Source organism: Centruroides vittatus, unplaced genomic scaffold (genome assembly GCF_030686945.1).
Source record: "Centruroides vittatus isolate TY-2023 unplaced genomic scaffold, ASM3068694v2 scaffold_149, whole genome shotgun sequence".
In the NCBI taxonomy this organism is placed as follows: domain Eukaryota; kingdom Metazoa; phylum Arthropoda; class Arachnida; order Scorpiones; family Buthidae; genus Centruroides; species Centruroides vittatus.
Window position 1 is genome coordinate 2,085,846 of NW_027122681.1, and position 16,767 is coordinate 2,102,612.

At 33.8% G+C, this 16,767-nt stretch overlaps 1 long non-coding RNA gene across 2 annotated transcripts in view; it reads left to right on the forward strand.

Moving 5' to 3' along the window:
* The window catches only part of LOC136987300 (uncharacterized), a 74,427-nt gene that overhangs the window by 55,563 nt on the left and 2,097 nt on the right, over nucleotides 1–16,767 (forward strand). The gene's annotated exons all lie outside the window — the stretch shown is intronic.

Here is a 16,767-nt window from a genome sequence, read left to right on the forward strand (position 1 = left end):
TACCATTTTTAACCCCCCCCTTTTTTAAAGCCAAGTGAACTATTGGATTATGAGACTAAACTAAGGCTAATTTAATGATTAAATATAAAGTAATTTAACTAGAGGTAGATGGCGTCTTAATTATTAATTAATAGTTGTGGAGGCAAAGGTTGGAGTCTGGGTAGTGTAACTGGCAAGACATCTGCACGGTTCGTAGAAATTCAGGTTTGAGTTTCACTCCAAGCCTTTTTTATTCCAGAACTTTATAAATAAATTAATTTTTAATCAAGAGTTGGCAACTGCTTATCTCTGCTCAAAATTACTTTATATTTAATTATTAAATTAGCCTTAATTTAGCCTGATAATACAGTAATTAATTTGGATTTAATTCCTTTAAGCAAGCCATCATAAATAAAATTCCAATTTCCCATGGGTTCAATGTCTTAGTTTACGATTCTTTTCCCAGAAATAATTTGAACTACGTAACATCCCACTGAGATGATCTACAAAAAAAAAAAATAATAAAATAAGAGCAGGAGTTTGCAAAGTGAACAATCAACGAAGCAGGATCTACAGTTCAATTCAATCATCATACAACACAAAACATTCCATGAGCCACCCTTTTTTATTTTGATGATATGTAATTTATCTTGTTTTTCAATGTTTTCCAAGACACGATCATAACTTTTTGTGAATGTGACAATGATACGTGTATTTTTTTAAAAAACATTTTGCGGCAACAGAGTAGTTCCTGGAATGTTTAAATTTAAACAATCAAAATAGTAGTAAAGAGCCAGTTCTTACAAAGATTTGTATGTGTGCAGTTTCCTTTCAGATTCTTAAATAATAGTGAGGTTGAGGCCAAAGTTTTCAACGCGAAAACGCGTACGTCGGACGTTCGGCACCGCTTTCCTGTAAGCCTAGAAGTTTGGCAATGACCTTTGGAAAATCAGTGGAATCATGCTCGACATTCCAAACGCCATTGCCAAACTTCTAGGCTTACGGGAAAGCGGTGCCGAACGTCCGACATACACGTTTTCGTGTTGAAAACTTCGGCCTCAACCTCGCTAATGAATCAGAAATTAACTTTCACATTCAAAGTAGCATGATTTTTTCATACAGTAAACTAGACTGAAATTATAAATTAATCAAACATTAAAGCAGGATTTATTGGGCAGCCATAACTTGTCTAATTAAACATATAAGGTAATTCAGACTAAAGATAAGTGATTAAGTCGCCATCTTAAATTTAATTTAATTTAGAATATTCTGAAAGAAAAGGTTGATCAAGATCCAGACTCAAGCCTTCTTTACCACATAGTTGCATTACCGATGCTCTTACCCGATCCTCACTTCCAGACAATTAATTTAGGAAATTAACAGACAATGGTCTGGAAGTGAAGACTGGATGGTGGTTCGGGTAGCATAATTCTAAATTAATTTAATTCAGTTTAAATTATAAAATTTAATACAAAGCAGTGACTTAATTGTCTACCTTTAGTTCAAATTACTACCCGACAAATTTAACGTAATAATTAAAATAACTGTAATCAAATGATAATGTGATGCTTTAAAGATTTTAAGTGCATTAGATTTGTTTTATTTCTTGACGTACTTCTTATCTGACGTAAAGTTTACTCTTGTTAAAATTAAATATCTGTAAATTCATTATAGATTTATCAATAACTATATACTGTTAAATTGTTTTGCTAAAATTTACATATATAGTTGCTGATAGATATATATTACATTCCAAATTTCTATTACTTAAAAATCTAGATTCTTATATCATAATAATAATATGAAAATTTTATTTTAAAGATGAAGACATTGCAAATACAGTAATGAAGTTTGACATAAGATGGTCAGATATGCTAGCATTCTTACTAATAAAACTAACATTGAAAGACTCTGGTTTAAATCTTGGGTAGATACTGAAACTTTTGAGTAGGCTCTGTCCACCACTTGGCTGTTCAGTGGCGTAGCGAACATAACTGGCACCCGGGCACGCTTTATTGGCACCCCTCTGCAAGTGGCGCCCGGTGCATGATAGACTCCCTTACACCCCCCCTTGCTACACGGCACTGTGGCTGTTCTACTGTAATTTTCATCAAATCTGTGATGGACATGAAAAAGACCTTCTTGGTGCCTTTTGGGGCAGAATAATTGATATATGTATTTTTTTTTTAATCCAATTATTAAACAAAATTATATATGATTTTTATCTGTTTATAATTTTTACATTATAGCAATCAGAAGTGGAAATAAATTACATCGACAAATACCTTTATCTCCTACTGTCTTCACTTGATCTTCATTTATGCCAGATTGGATGCCCCTTGTTTTAATTCATCATATACAGGGTGCCCTGAGAGGTGGTGGCAATATATTTTCAGTGTGTTCTACAGGCCTAGAGGATATAAAAATGTCCTAGGAACACATTGTTTCAGCAGTAAGAGTTACCCCTTTAAGATGTTGCTAAGTGCTGCATAAAAGTCTCAGTTTTATTGACCTTCAGTTTCTGTGCTGTACTAAAGAGCAAAGAGATGCAAGCCAACCTTACACTTTTACAAAAACAAAATGAAAACTCAAAAGGAGCACATTATCAGATATTGATTGCTGTTTTATTTTTTAAGATTTCAAGATAACCACTGTTCAAAAAGCAGGATCCCCTAGGCCTCTAGAACACAAAAAATATTGCCACTATCTCATGGAACACCCTGTATGTGCAATATGCTTAAACTGAAAAATGGAAATGGTTTTTAATATAAAATAATTCGTCGGTTAATCTGCATAAAAAAATTATTAAAAAATTTTAAATTGTATTAGGTCGTTGCAAATGAAATGGCCAATTTTTACTTCTGATTCCAAACATTAATTTCATTTAAAACTTCCATAGTCAATCAAAATTGTCTCCACCAATATTAATACACTTTTCCAATGCAATAGAAACAAAGAAATGTTTAGTTATTGAGAAATGGTTGAATAATGTCCACTGCGTTCGACCTTTCCGTGACATCTAAACATGTTAAGGAAAGTCAATAAGTTCGACAAATGGGTGATATCACACCAACTCGGTGAGAGAGGTAAGGAAAATGAAAGTATTCAAATGAAATTCTGATTTTCAAGATTTATATTCCCACAATGAAATTTTTTGAACCAATGCCTGTTGACTTGCTCATTCACAGAACCTTTGCCGAAAGTTTTATTTGTATTTCGAGTTGCTTCGGCTGCATTATGTCGTTGCTTATACTAGAAAAAGAAAATTATCCAATTTCCTTTTTCCATGCTGTCAGAAAAGGTACTCTTAAATATGTGGAACTTGCAATATAAATAACATTACATCTTTAAATTTACATATACGTGCACTCTTCCAATTACAAACATATAGCATTGTTCACATGGAAAAAAGTTGAACTACAAGACTGAAAAGTTTAAATTTTAAAAGAACGGCCATTTCATTTGCAATGACTCAATACAAATGAATATATATATGAATTCTCCTTGTTAAATGCTACCAAATATCTAATTTTAAAACTTTTTCAGCTCCTTTTGAACCACTTTCAGTACAAACTAACATTACCTATGTTTTGTATTCTGTTTTTAGAATAACTTAAACAGGACAAATTTCACGTCGAATTTAAAACTTAGAATAGGCCTTATTGTAAGGGTTTTTTCCTACTGCACAAATTTCAGTTTTGTTTTGGCCATGGCCAAGCTGATAAATCCTAGCATTAATAAGCTGTTCTGAAAGACAATAATATAAATCTTATATCTGTACAATTATTTATTAATGTCAATCGGCATTCCGTCTTAATTGTTAGACTTGTGCAGTGCGCGCTTACGTGCGATATAATTTACTGTACAATAAGTGCACCGTGGTTTTGTATTACAGTTGAAATGACGATATCGGTATTAATGTTGCAGCTGCATAAAAAAATTAATTGTATATATTCAATACAAATGGTAAATCCTACAATATTCTTTCCATAGATCTTTTTTTTGTGGACCAAATAAAATATACAGTAAAACCTGTGTAAACTAAAATCATACGGTACCAAATATTTTTTTTCAGTTTGGCTGGATCCATCTTTAACAGGCTCCTTTCTAACATACTGTAGAAAATCACTCCATTCCAAAGAATTTTTTCCGTTTAGACTAGTTTCCTTTTTATTCGGGTTCCATTTTGGACAGGTTTTACTGTATATTGTGTAACTTTATGTTAAATTTAAAATATTTACCTATCAGAAGAAAGAAATTCTTCTACAATTCAGAATTGGACAATTAATTACTACACAATTCAAAATTCCCATTATACATAAGAATATGTCCTGATTTAGAACAACCGTTTAAATTCAAATTAAACTCTAATAATTTAACATATGCAATTCTAATGCACCAAATCATCAAAAATATCGGTTAATGTTACCCTATAGTTTGAAAATGGTGGCTCGTCTTTGATTCAAGGGAATAAATTACCATAATTATTACCAACAAAATTATTAGAGTAGGTTAGAACATGCATCCCCACTGTTTTCTTTCTTCTGTTCCCTTGAATCAGAGACGAGCCGCCATTTTGGAACCATAGGTAACATTAATCAAAATATCTTTTACTGCCTTCTATGTTGTTCAGTGTCCTGCTTGAGTCTGTATTAACTAGCTTCTGTAAGTAAAAAGTCATCTAATATCAGCTTCAGCTTTCTTGTATTATTTTTACATTGTGACTGTTGGTATTTACTATTTTTGGAGTATCACTATTTTGATACTCAATAAGTATATATTTGTTCCAGCGTTCTAGTAGGACTTCCTAATCAACACTCATCTTCCTTTTTATTCGGGTTCCATTTTGGACATGTTTTAACTGAAACACATGGCACGCGTGTTTCAGTTGGTACTGCTTTGTTCCATGCCCATTGCATTATGCATCGGTAGCATATGATAAAGCGGTATAGTCACCTCTAAAGGGCTGTCCATAAATGACAGCAAATGCAATTCGATTCCCCAAACTAAACAGCCGAGAAACATAACGTAACATATATAATCGTTCGTGTCAAAACTCACGTGGCGATAGAACAACAAACTACAGCGACACCTGCCGAACGTTGATAATTTCAAGGTACTGCTCATATTTAATAACAATTAATTTTACTTGTGCTTTATTTACTAAATTCTATTTGAAAGATTGATTAACTACGAAATATGTTCTTTTCATGTTGGACCGAGCAATTTTTTTCTTTCTTCAAAATTCCGCTCACTTCAATACACGATGACAATGTCGAATAAAAAGCACTGACTATTATTTCATTTTCATTATTATTTCATATTTCATTTTAATATTCTTCATACCTGACGTGTATTTATAATAATAGAAAATAAGGTTAATGTTACCTACGGTTCCAAAATGGCGACTCGTCTCCGATTCCAGCAAATAGAAGAAAGGAAACGGTGGAGACGCACGTTCTAACCTAACCTAACCTATTCTAATAAATTACTGTAATTATTACCAACAAAGTTATTAGAATAGGTTAGGCTAGGTTAGAACGTGCGTCCCCCACTGTTTTCTTTCTTCTATTTGCTGGAATCAGAGACGAGCCGCCATTTTGGAACAGTAGGTAACATTAACCGAAAAGAATGGCAATTTACTCTTATCGGGAGATCCCGTTTTATGTAGAAGAATCCTCCAATGGATATGCCCAGAGGCCGGATGGCCGAGCGGTAAAGGTGGCAGCCTACCGCTCTGGGGGACCCGGGATGGAATCCGAACGGGTCGAATAATCCCCAGGAATTTTTCGGGGGGTGGTCCGTTCGGATATGTCGGGCCCCGTCCCTCACCACCCGGTCGCCCCATTGTGGGCCTGGCCGAACCCATAATGGGCCTACTAAAAGAGGCCCTCTTAGTGCCCACAGGGCGGAAAGAGTTAAAAAAAAAATGCCCAGAGGAATCTTTCCAAATCTCTTCATAAAGTCGTTTATCTTTTACATAAAAAATTATAATATATTAATCAGTTTCATATAATTAAATCCCGTATTTCTTTGTTTAATCACTGAGGGTCGAGTTAACTCTTATTGAAATGTAGTGTTTCCCACACTATTCTAAAACTATTTGTTTACCTTAAATTTGAATGTCAACGGTAGATTTGCGGAAGAAACCTTTTCGATGCTGATAAAATTATCGTACATCTGAAAAAGGAATAATAATACGCTATACCGTAATTGTTGCATTATAGATGGTGGTTAGAATTAAACTGACTGTACTCGTACACGCATAGAGCAGGCCATACTGAAACTAATTAACATTATGGGATAAAATATTATTCCATAATGTTAAATCGAAAGCTTTATATACAATAGTCAATTTCCATAGAAATAGAAATACTTACCAGAGTTGTTAAATGAGAAAGTTGCCAAGACAAAAGTATTATTCCAAACAGAAGAATTAAGGAAATTAATATAAAAATAATTGTTAATATCGGTTTTAATTTAACGAATATCGTCGCGTACCAAACGAAAGACGTCAAGTAAAGTAAACTGGTGTAAATAAAAGGTAAGAGAATGTCCCACTGTTCGTTAATAGTTGTAAAATATCCCCAAAGTTCCACGTGTTTTTGCAGTATTTCTTCCAATCTTTCTTGCTGGAAATGTTTTTCAATAGTAATTTCAGTTATCTCTTCTGACATCTTCAAGTATCTTTCTTTCAAAATAACAAAACCTGCCACACATACTAAGAAAAGAGCTGCGATCTGGCCAGCGAAATAAATACGATACGCAGAATAAACGAAAGACACAAGAAATGCTTCTGTATCACTTCCATTTTGTCTTTTGATTTCCGAAAAATACGAAATTCCGGGCATCCCTGTAAGCATAATAAATAGGATAAATAATAAAGATAAGAAATGCATTGTATACGCTTCTATACGATTGATTATTTTCGATTCTCCTTGATAACTGCTCAATATGCAATGACAATACATTTTTTTCCTCTTTAGAATACTGAACTGCCCAGCAATATATATCGACAATAATGCAGTAACTATTGATGCTTCCAATGCATAATTTCCAAATATTTTGAGAACTCTACAGAATATAAATATTTAATTTTTTAAATCTCGTTGAAGAAAGGAAGACCATTAACCATAGAAATGTTTCTACGAAACAAGAATATGCCTTAAATAAATTCGATCGAAAATAATTCTTTGCTCTTGTTTCGTCTTCCATGCATGGACAAGGTGTCCAAAAATATAACCCAAATACTTTAGCTAATATGTGCCCTATACAGGAGCTAATATGTGCCCTATACAACGTTGTTTCTCTCGAAGTGATGGCATTTCTTCTCTGAATAAGACGAATTATTTAGTGTACGAAATATTCTGTTTACGTAAAACACTACAGAAAGCAACTGACAATGAAAGTCCTGTCGTGTTGCGTTGCTATGGTAAAATATTGAATTTCTTTGAAAAATTGAATGCATATTTATTACCTTTTACTTGGAGTTGGTGTTCAGTAATGCAATATTAAACATTTAATCGAAATTTATCTACTTATAATTCAATATTCTACTTTCTATAATTTTTATATATAAATGAAAAGACGTAGTCGTTTCCAAAACTTGGTCAATCACGATTATAGAAATTCTTTCTACCAGAAACAATTTTAAGTGAAATGCGCATTAATTTCCTTCCATTTAGTTTATTTCGTTAATGTAACCCTTGGTGCCAAGATGGCGACTCGTCTCTGATTCCAGCAAGGAAACAGTGGGGCGCACGTTCTAACCTAACCTATTCTAATAAATTACCATAATTATTAGCAACCAAATTATTAGAATAGGTTAGGTTAGAACGTTCGTCCCACTGTTTCCTTGCTGGAATCAGAGACGAGCCGCCATCTTGGCACCAAGGGTTACATTAACCGTTTATTGAATTTGTAGTTATCTTCAGCATACAGATGTAAATATATTAGCTTAGGGACCGTCCATAAATTACGTAAGGGCGATTTCGACCATTCTAGACCACCCACCCACTGTGTAAGAAACCGTAATATTTTCTTTGATTCCATCCCCTTCTCTATCTTACGTAATATTTAGGCATGATTTTATAGAAAGATTTTCACAAAAGGACGCAAAACACTTTGACAGATAGACTAGCTAGTGTATGTGTAAACAGAAACGTCACACTAAATAATACAAGAGAGAATAGAAACCACATTCCGTTGCCATATTGGTTACATGTTAGGCTAAGACTAAGGCCAAGAAAATAAACTACACGCTGCTAAAATGTGCTAGGTGCACCTGGGGACTAAATCACAAGGCTTATAAAACTCTATATAATGGGGCAATACAACCTAAGCTACTTTACGCGTCTTCTAGCTGGGTTCATTTTTTTTCTTCCCGAAAATCTTTTTCTCGTGATCTGCCCTGCATGTGTAGGGTTTCATTCGATTCAGTTCCATACAAGTTTAATTAATAGTTTAATTCTAACCACCTTGTACTTATATCGAAGTGTTATCTACAAATCCTCATCTCCCTCTCGTTTACTTCATTCTGTTATATCTTGTATTTTTCTTTTTCTACTAGGCCTACTTCTTATTTTCCCCCCTTCTAATTCACGTGGAAAACTCCACGGTGGCCAAACCCGAATATACGACTAAGTAACTACCAGTGTTCGGCGGTTTTATCCACTCGGTAACTGGAAGTTACTTATTAGAATTAAATACTGTTCAGAAATGAAAAAAACACGATTGTTTTATGTGGAAAATTAAAATACTTATATCATTACTAGCAGGTAGGCCCGGCGTTGCTCGGGCAAAAGTAACGATAGCGAAGATTAAGATTATTACGTTATAGTCACAAAAGAAAAAGAGTAATTTCATCAACAAACTAAGTATTTCTAAAGAAAGGTCGAATTTGAAAATCGAATGTTCTGATATTGTTCGATTTTCACGACGTGTTCTGATTTCATCGTTCAATTTTCATCGAATGTTTTAAAGAAAAACCGAACTAATCTGTTTAAATTTGAAAACCGAATGTGTTCTAACATATTACTCTCTCTCTTTTTTCTTTCCCCCCAGAGCCCATAAATCTTGCACGTCGCTTTCTATTGTTCTCCATTGTTACTTAACACTTAGGGTACCAAATTTAAGTACCAAACTGTGTACCAAATTTCAACTTTCAACTCCTAACCGTTTTAGCGAATATTAAGATTATTACGTTATAGTCAACCTTACCCGTTTTCACAGAATGCAAGAATTGGGTCCCCCTGTTTCCAGACTAATTACAGAATTTTTAGATAGGGCTAAAAATATGTTTGATTTTCCGCAAAAACGAAAAATACTGCATCTGCGTCTTGCACGTCGCTTTCTCTTAACACTTCCATTGTTACGTAGCACTTCAATCAACGATGGAAGTGTTAAGACTTAATCCTGTCCCTCTCCCCCGCGGGGAGGAATTTCGAAAAATCCCTTTTAGCGTGCGTTCTCGTGACGCACCTAACTTTGTACCAAATTTCACCTTTTATCGTTTGGGCTCTGCGCTGATTATTATTATTATCATCATCAACTCGTCTCGATTATATATATATAGATTGTAGACTTTTACAAGGTAACACTTTCCATTCCACGCAGGCAAGCACTTTATGCTACCTGTCGCAGTAATAATGAAAAATACCGTATTTACTTGCATACAAGACAAGGTTTTTATTTATTTATTACATACTACCTAGAGCCCAGGACGCCCTCTAGTGGGCGTTCTTTACAAATTTTATGATTAACAACACTATAGAATGTTAAAAATTATTTAAATACTTTGTTTGTTTACCTTCGCTGGTAACATTTGCTAGGGCACCCCTAGTGAGTGTTAATTTAAATGTTTGAAATATGACACACGATAGGGGCGCCTCTAGTGCCCGTTTTTGGCATACCGTTACGCGGACGGACGAACAGGCACGCGTTCAATGGGTTTATTATATATATATATATATTTCATTAGTACTTTATTAAATCTTTTTGCTAATAGATGGCGATACGTGTAAAGCCAATCGAATATAACTAAAAAGTAATTGATTTATAGAAATCCAATCGATATTTTGGGGTAGAATGTACGATATTATCTGTATTAGAAGAATGTGAACGTAAACTGTCGCGTGTCGTAGCTATTGCTCGAACGGCCTAGGAATGTATTGCGGACAAACAAACGAACATTTTCATTTATATATGTAAGTTGATGGTTACTCACATATATCTTTATGAAACAACTTACTATCTTGAACAATTTTTGATCGATTTAGAAGGAAATTAATCAAAGAGGTGAAGGAATCCTAGTTATTTTCCCTTACTGTATTTAAATTTTTGAATATATTAAATCTATTCTTACAGTGGCGTGCCGTCGTTGGAAGCGATGGAAGCGCCGCTTCCACCTTCCAATGACCTTCCCTTGTATTTTATAAAATATAAATTTTCTTTATATTTTATTATTTTAACGCACTTTGAATTAATTAAAATTAATTTTATTATAACTGCATTATGTATCTTTTACAAATTTCTATATTACATGTGGAAAAAAAACGATAAGATTGCTATTGTATATTCGAATAATTCAGTGGCGGAAGGAATGTCGAAACCGGGTCAGTTTCCAATCACCAGATTATATAGGCATTAGCACATGCGGTTTACAGTGCACCAACCTCACCCGGTTTAGCCGGTAGAAGCGACACACGCGTAAAGCGTCCAACTCTATATCCCGGAGCGGTTGTGGGCTGTTAGCCGCCTGCTAGATATTCGGCCACCCTCGCCTGATTATGTGAATCATGAGCAGACTAGATCCACTGCGGGCAACCCCCGGCCCGCGGGCCAGCTACGGCTGGCGAAAAGTTTCTATCCGGCCCGCGAGATTTTTAATAGATTATTAAATTGGAAAATTAATCCAATTAATAGTTATTTTTCCAATTCTTTGTAATTTTCGAAAACGATAAGAGAAATAAATGTAGTAATTAACTTTTTATTTATTTATTTCGTATTTGCAGACTAAAAAAATTACGAGTGACAAGGCGTCAATTAACTACTACGGCCCGCGGAAAAAAACGTAAAATTTATTCTGGCTCGTGTTATAAAAAAGGTTGCCCACCCTAGACTAGATTTATAACTTAACCCAACCGATAGGAGTTTACTAGCATGTTTTTATGATAGTTCTGTATAGTTGACAGGAGTTTTAAAAAATCCATTAAAATATTTGATATAAGATGAGAGAGCGGAATAAATATATTACTTACGCATTTCAATGTTAAACCGGTGATATTACGATTTAGTATGGCCCATCTGTAAGGGGATGCAGAAAAAACGTGTACAATTCTAGTAGTGTTCAAAAAATTAGTTACTTTGGCAGCATCATTTACAACCAAATTTAATGAATGAGACGTACAAGGTACAAAAACCTCTAGAATAGGGGTGTCCGACCAAAATCAAGATTGGGCCGTTTTGTAAATTTATTTTAGTTCGCGGGCCAAGACAAAAAAATATTTTCAAATTAATAAATATATATATATTTACTCATATCATACAAGTTTTAACTCAATATATATTTATTGATTTATTACATGCAAGTTTTACATCAAAATATGTGTATTTATTAATCCACTTCATATAAGCTTGTTTATTTAATGGGATGTTTGACATTCCTTTTGCTTGCATAATTTATCAATATTCGCCGATATTTTTGATATTCCAATTCTTAAAATGCCTGTGAGATGTTTATCAGTCAATGATGATCTTGTCTTGGATTTGACATATTTCATTCTCGAAAAGAACTGCTCGCAAATATATGTACTACCAAATAATGCAACTTGCTGAAGCGCAAGATTTGCCAAATTCGGGTATTCATCAATTCTAATATATTTTTGATAAAATGTCAAAATATCATTTTCTGTATGAGCTGTCTTCAATGAATTGTTGCTTTGGATATCGATTAATTCGAGTTGGAACTTGGCATCAATAGTATTTACATCAATCAAAAATGGGTTAGCAAATAATTCCATCATCGTTTTATAATTCTTGAAATCCAAAAATCTAGAATCAAATTCGCTTTTTAAGTTGGCCAGTAATGATGAATATTTTGAAAAATTTATTGTTGCTCCGTCTCTGGTGGACAATGTCGCAAAATGAACTGTGTTATTGGTACGCATCTGTGCCTGCAGCAACTCAATCTTTTTAGTAAATGCTTGAACATTTTCAAATTGTTGATAGGCGAGCTGATCTTTTCCTTGCAGTTTTAAGTTGAGCTCTGAAAGATATTTTGTAACATCAACTAAGAATGCAAGGTCATTTAACCACTGATTATCTTTAAAGTAAGAAGTATCTTTTCCCTTACATATCATGAACGTTTCTATTTCCTTTCGAAGAGACCAGAATCGAGCCAATGTCGCTGATCTACTGAGCCAACGAACGTGACTAAAATAAATAATATCATCATGTTCTGATCCTACTTCTGAAAGAAAAGCTTGAAATTGTCTGTGATTAAGTCCTTTTGATCTTATAAAATTGACAGTAGAAACAACATTTTTCATTATGTTTTCCATTTTCAAGATTTTTGCACAAAGTTGTCCTTGGTGTATTATGCAATGGTGCTTTATAATTTCATGTTTAATAGATTTGGTCATTAAGCTCATAAATCCATTTTGATTTCCTATCATAGCTGGAGCTCCATCAGTAGTTAAACCACAAAGCTTTTCGTCGTTAAGATTAAAAGTAGTCATAGCATTTCTGACCTCACCGTAAATGTCTCGCCCAGTAGTAGTATCTTTCATAGGACAAAGGTCAAGTAGCTCTTCCACTATTATAAATTGGCTTGTCACCCCTCTAACAAATATTGATAGCTGAGCTGTATCTGAAACGTCTGTGCTCTCATCTAATGCCAGACTATAAAATTTGCATTCATTCAATTTTTCAGTTAATGTAATTTTTATGTTATCTGCCATATCATCGATTCTCCTAGCTACAGTTTGGTGCGATAGACTAATATTTTTTACCAGACATTTTTTTTCTGGACAAATATTTGATACAAATATGTCTAGGCAATTTTTTATAAATTCACCATCCGTAAATGGTTTACCTCTTTTTGCTATTTCTTCTGATATTAAGAAACTAAGTTTTGTTACGGTTTCAGAATTTTCTTTTGGAACTTGAAATAATAATTGTTGTCCAACCATATTTTTTTTTAGGTAATTTATATGATCAATTCTTATTTGGCCTATCATAGGATCATATTTGGTAGAATGTTTAGTAGTATAATGTCTCTTAATATTATACTCTTTGCATACTGCTATTTTTTCCTGGCATATTAAACACAAAATTTTTGAAATTCTGCTCCATAACAAAATAATCTGTTGTCCAATTGCTCTTGAACAGACGACCTTCCTCATCAACTTTTCGTTTTTTATTTTGTAACATAATTGATGGCCTATTTTAATAAGAAAAAGAATTATTGAAATTCGATGTTACTGTGAAAAAATTATTTTAATTATCTACCGTATATGAATATTTTTTGAGAACACAATTTTGGTTCGAAAAAACACTTAAATTAGCTGTTACTGTAAAATTATAATTAACGTATATTAATATACGGTAATTATATGTTTTAAAGTACATAATTATAAACGACTGCTGCTGAACGAAGCTATTAATTATATTTTTCCATGTAACAATAACAATGCAAGTATCTCAATGCAATACCAAATTTAAATATATATACAGTAGTGAACCGAAAATCGGAATCAATTGGGGACTGGGGTTGTTCAGATTAGGGATTTGTTCCGATTACGGTCTATGTACGAATAAATATATTAACCTGTCCGATGTTCAAATTTTTCTCCGTTGCGTGTCGCTTCGCGTTGAATTTTCGTCGATTATAAGCCTAACGAAAATTTTTATAATAATAATCGAGGCTATCGTATCGTTAAAAATTATTTCTGCATTTTGTACAAACAAAATAAATATATTGAAGAATATAAAAACATGAAAATTATACTTTAGAAGTAAATTTAGTATCAAAAACGTTCGATTCAGCACGACACAGTCCGACTGAAAATCGTGCCGATTACCGGGGTGCCGATTTAAGTGTCTCTACTGTATTTTGAATGTGAACACAAATTATGTTTGTCTACCAGAAACTTGCAGTATTTATGTGGATTTTTTTAAAAATTTTTACTGCTGGAAATTTTACTTAACGAAAGTTTTGAATATTCAACCAAAGTTGGCGGGTCGCACGGGAAGTCACATCGGGCCGTGGGTTGGACAGCACTGCTCTAGAATTTATTTTCCTTAAATTTACGATTTATATATCTGTTGTCATAAAAATTTGTCTTTCCACTGTTTTCCTAAGACTACAGATATTCGAGTACAAAGTAACCGGTTTCGACTTATTTCTACTTAAGAGGTAGTTAAATAATTAAGCGATTAGGGAATTAGAAACATAAATAAAATCCGGATGAAAGAGCCGAAATTTTACTTAAACAGAAGCTTAACCGAACCAATCTCTTGCCGAGTACAGTGGGGTCTGTTCTCTTCGTAATATTAGATGTAATAAAGACAGAAATTTCTCCAGTTCAATGAGAGTGACCGAAAAGTTGTAAATTTTGGAAATTTCCGCGAACACTCGGTCCTAAAACGAATTAGTTAGAAAACGAACGACGGACAATCTGTTAAGTCTAACATATTTAGATTTTTACAGCTATGGTGAGAAACGTTTAAAATCTACAACCCTGTCGCGTCCTTTGAGATATACTAGTAATGCGACAAAAGAGGCATTTGACATTGACCGGAATCGGCACCCTCGGGATTTGGCACGCACACACCTACCTGGACCGTCTCTGATTCCATTCATTAGCCACTCGTAGGGAGCTATTTCACTAAGTGGATTGTTTTAAGATTTAAAAAGTAAAGAATATTTTGTGAAGAAACGTACATAAAAATAACAAAGTTATATTTAATTATAAGTTTCTTTAAAAGTATATTCATACAATTGAAGAATTTTTTTTACTAAGCATGTATATTCATCACACATTTTGTTTTACTAAGTTTTTTTTTATAATTTTAATTTTAGCCCTTATATCGTGGCTAGTGATTCAAAAATTTAAAAAAGTTTTGGTTCAAGACCAATGCCTAAATTAAATATAAATACGTCGACAAAAAAATTTCGACATTTTGACGATAAAATTTCTGAGAATGACGATTCTTTCGTAAAATTGAAGCAATTTGGAAATCAAAGCGGAATAGAATTTAACATTGGTAGACAATATAAAATAAATATTGAAAATTATAACGAGATAATTATCTATTAATTTAGGTATATCTAAATTAATCGTGTTATGTTTTTTCTCAAAGCAAGAATTGGCATTTAGAGGGCGTAGGGAATTTATTGAATCTAATAATGGAGGTAATTATATTGAACTTTCTTATTTATTAAGTACGTCGGATAATCTATTAAAAATACATTTAAAGAAGTATACGGTTTTTACTGGCTTATCGAACGAACGAATACGAACGGGCCCTGACGCGCAATTAATTGATTGCCCCTATAAGTCGGCTTCTTACAGAAACACAGCTTCCATCATCAAATGTCACGGCACGCCACTGAAATTTTGGTGGTCAAAGGTCAACGGGGTATAGAAATTAAGAGGTCGTGTGTATCTCCAGTAGAGTCGAACTTATTTACAGTTTTTTTTATTAAACCCATCCCTACCTTCAAAATTAAACTTTGTATTTTATTTTTAAAAAAACCTTTTTCCATTTTATGATAAGAGATGGCACCACCAAGTGTGACTGGGAAAGTTAAGCAACTCGTTGCTGGATTTTTTATTAGTACCTATCTTCGATTCCCTGTTTCATAGAGTAAAGTAAACCACATTTAGGTCTGCTAGCAGATAAGAATTGCAGGAGATAGATGTCGGACACATGCACACTAAGTGTCCTCACAATTGCATGCATTGTATTCTGCTGGGCTATGTAGTATCAATCAATGGGTACCTCTGATCGTAGTCTAGTTTTATGTTTTTGTTCTTTTCCGCCTCGCGTACACTAAAAGGACTTTATATTTAATGACGTCTGTGGATTCGGCTGGGCTGCAACGAGCGGCCAGGTTTTCTAACTAAATATGCGCACACCTGTGCACAATCATAAATGGTTAGAAAACTTACCTCAAATAGAGTACTTTGTAAATAGGCATCATTCTGCTCAAAATGTGGAGGCTAATTTATGCATTTCCTGCCCTCTCGGCCATTGCTTGGCTGCGGGTGCGGTTGCCGTACGTACACAAATGGCAGTATGAAATTCGGCGTGGTCTCTGTGCCGTCCAGATCTTGAGCGATGGCAAGAAAGGGGTTTGTCCGAAAAGGAGTCAAAATTTTTGTCTGATCCTTTCCCTCCCCTTGTCATCTAGTGGTTCTGTTGCAGACCATGGATATACTTACAATGGGCATGACTTAGCACCCACACAGATTTAATGACAGTACTTACATAAATTTATATACTGTCAGTCACAGAGAAAAACAAACAGGTATGTTATAAGAATAAACTAGCTGTTTACTTAACAGAAACATTTTTGTCCAAATAAAAGGTCCAAACTTCAACAACTTGCGTGGCCTTTAACAGAACACAGAATAATTGCAGTGTTCTCAATGCAAGCCGAAGTCAGTACAAATAAAGGTAAAATATATTTATCCGTTAAACTCTGCTTTCCTTAAATAGTTGTATTCTTATAATGTACGAAATGATACCGAGCTTTAAAATAATTAGAAATTTCTGTAGAGA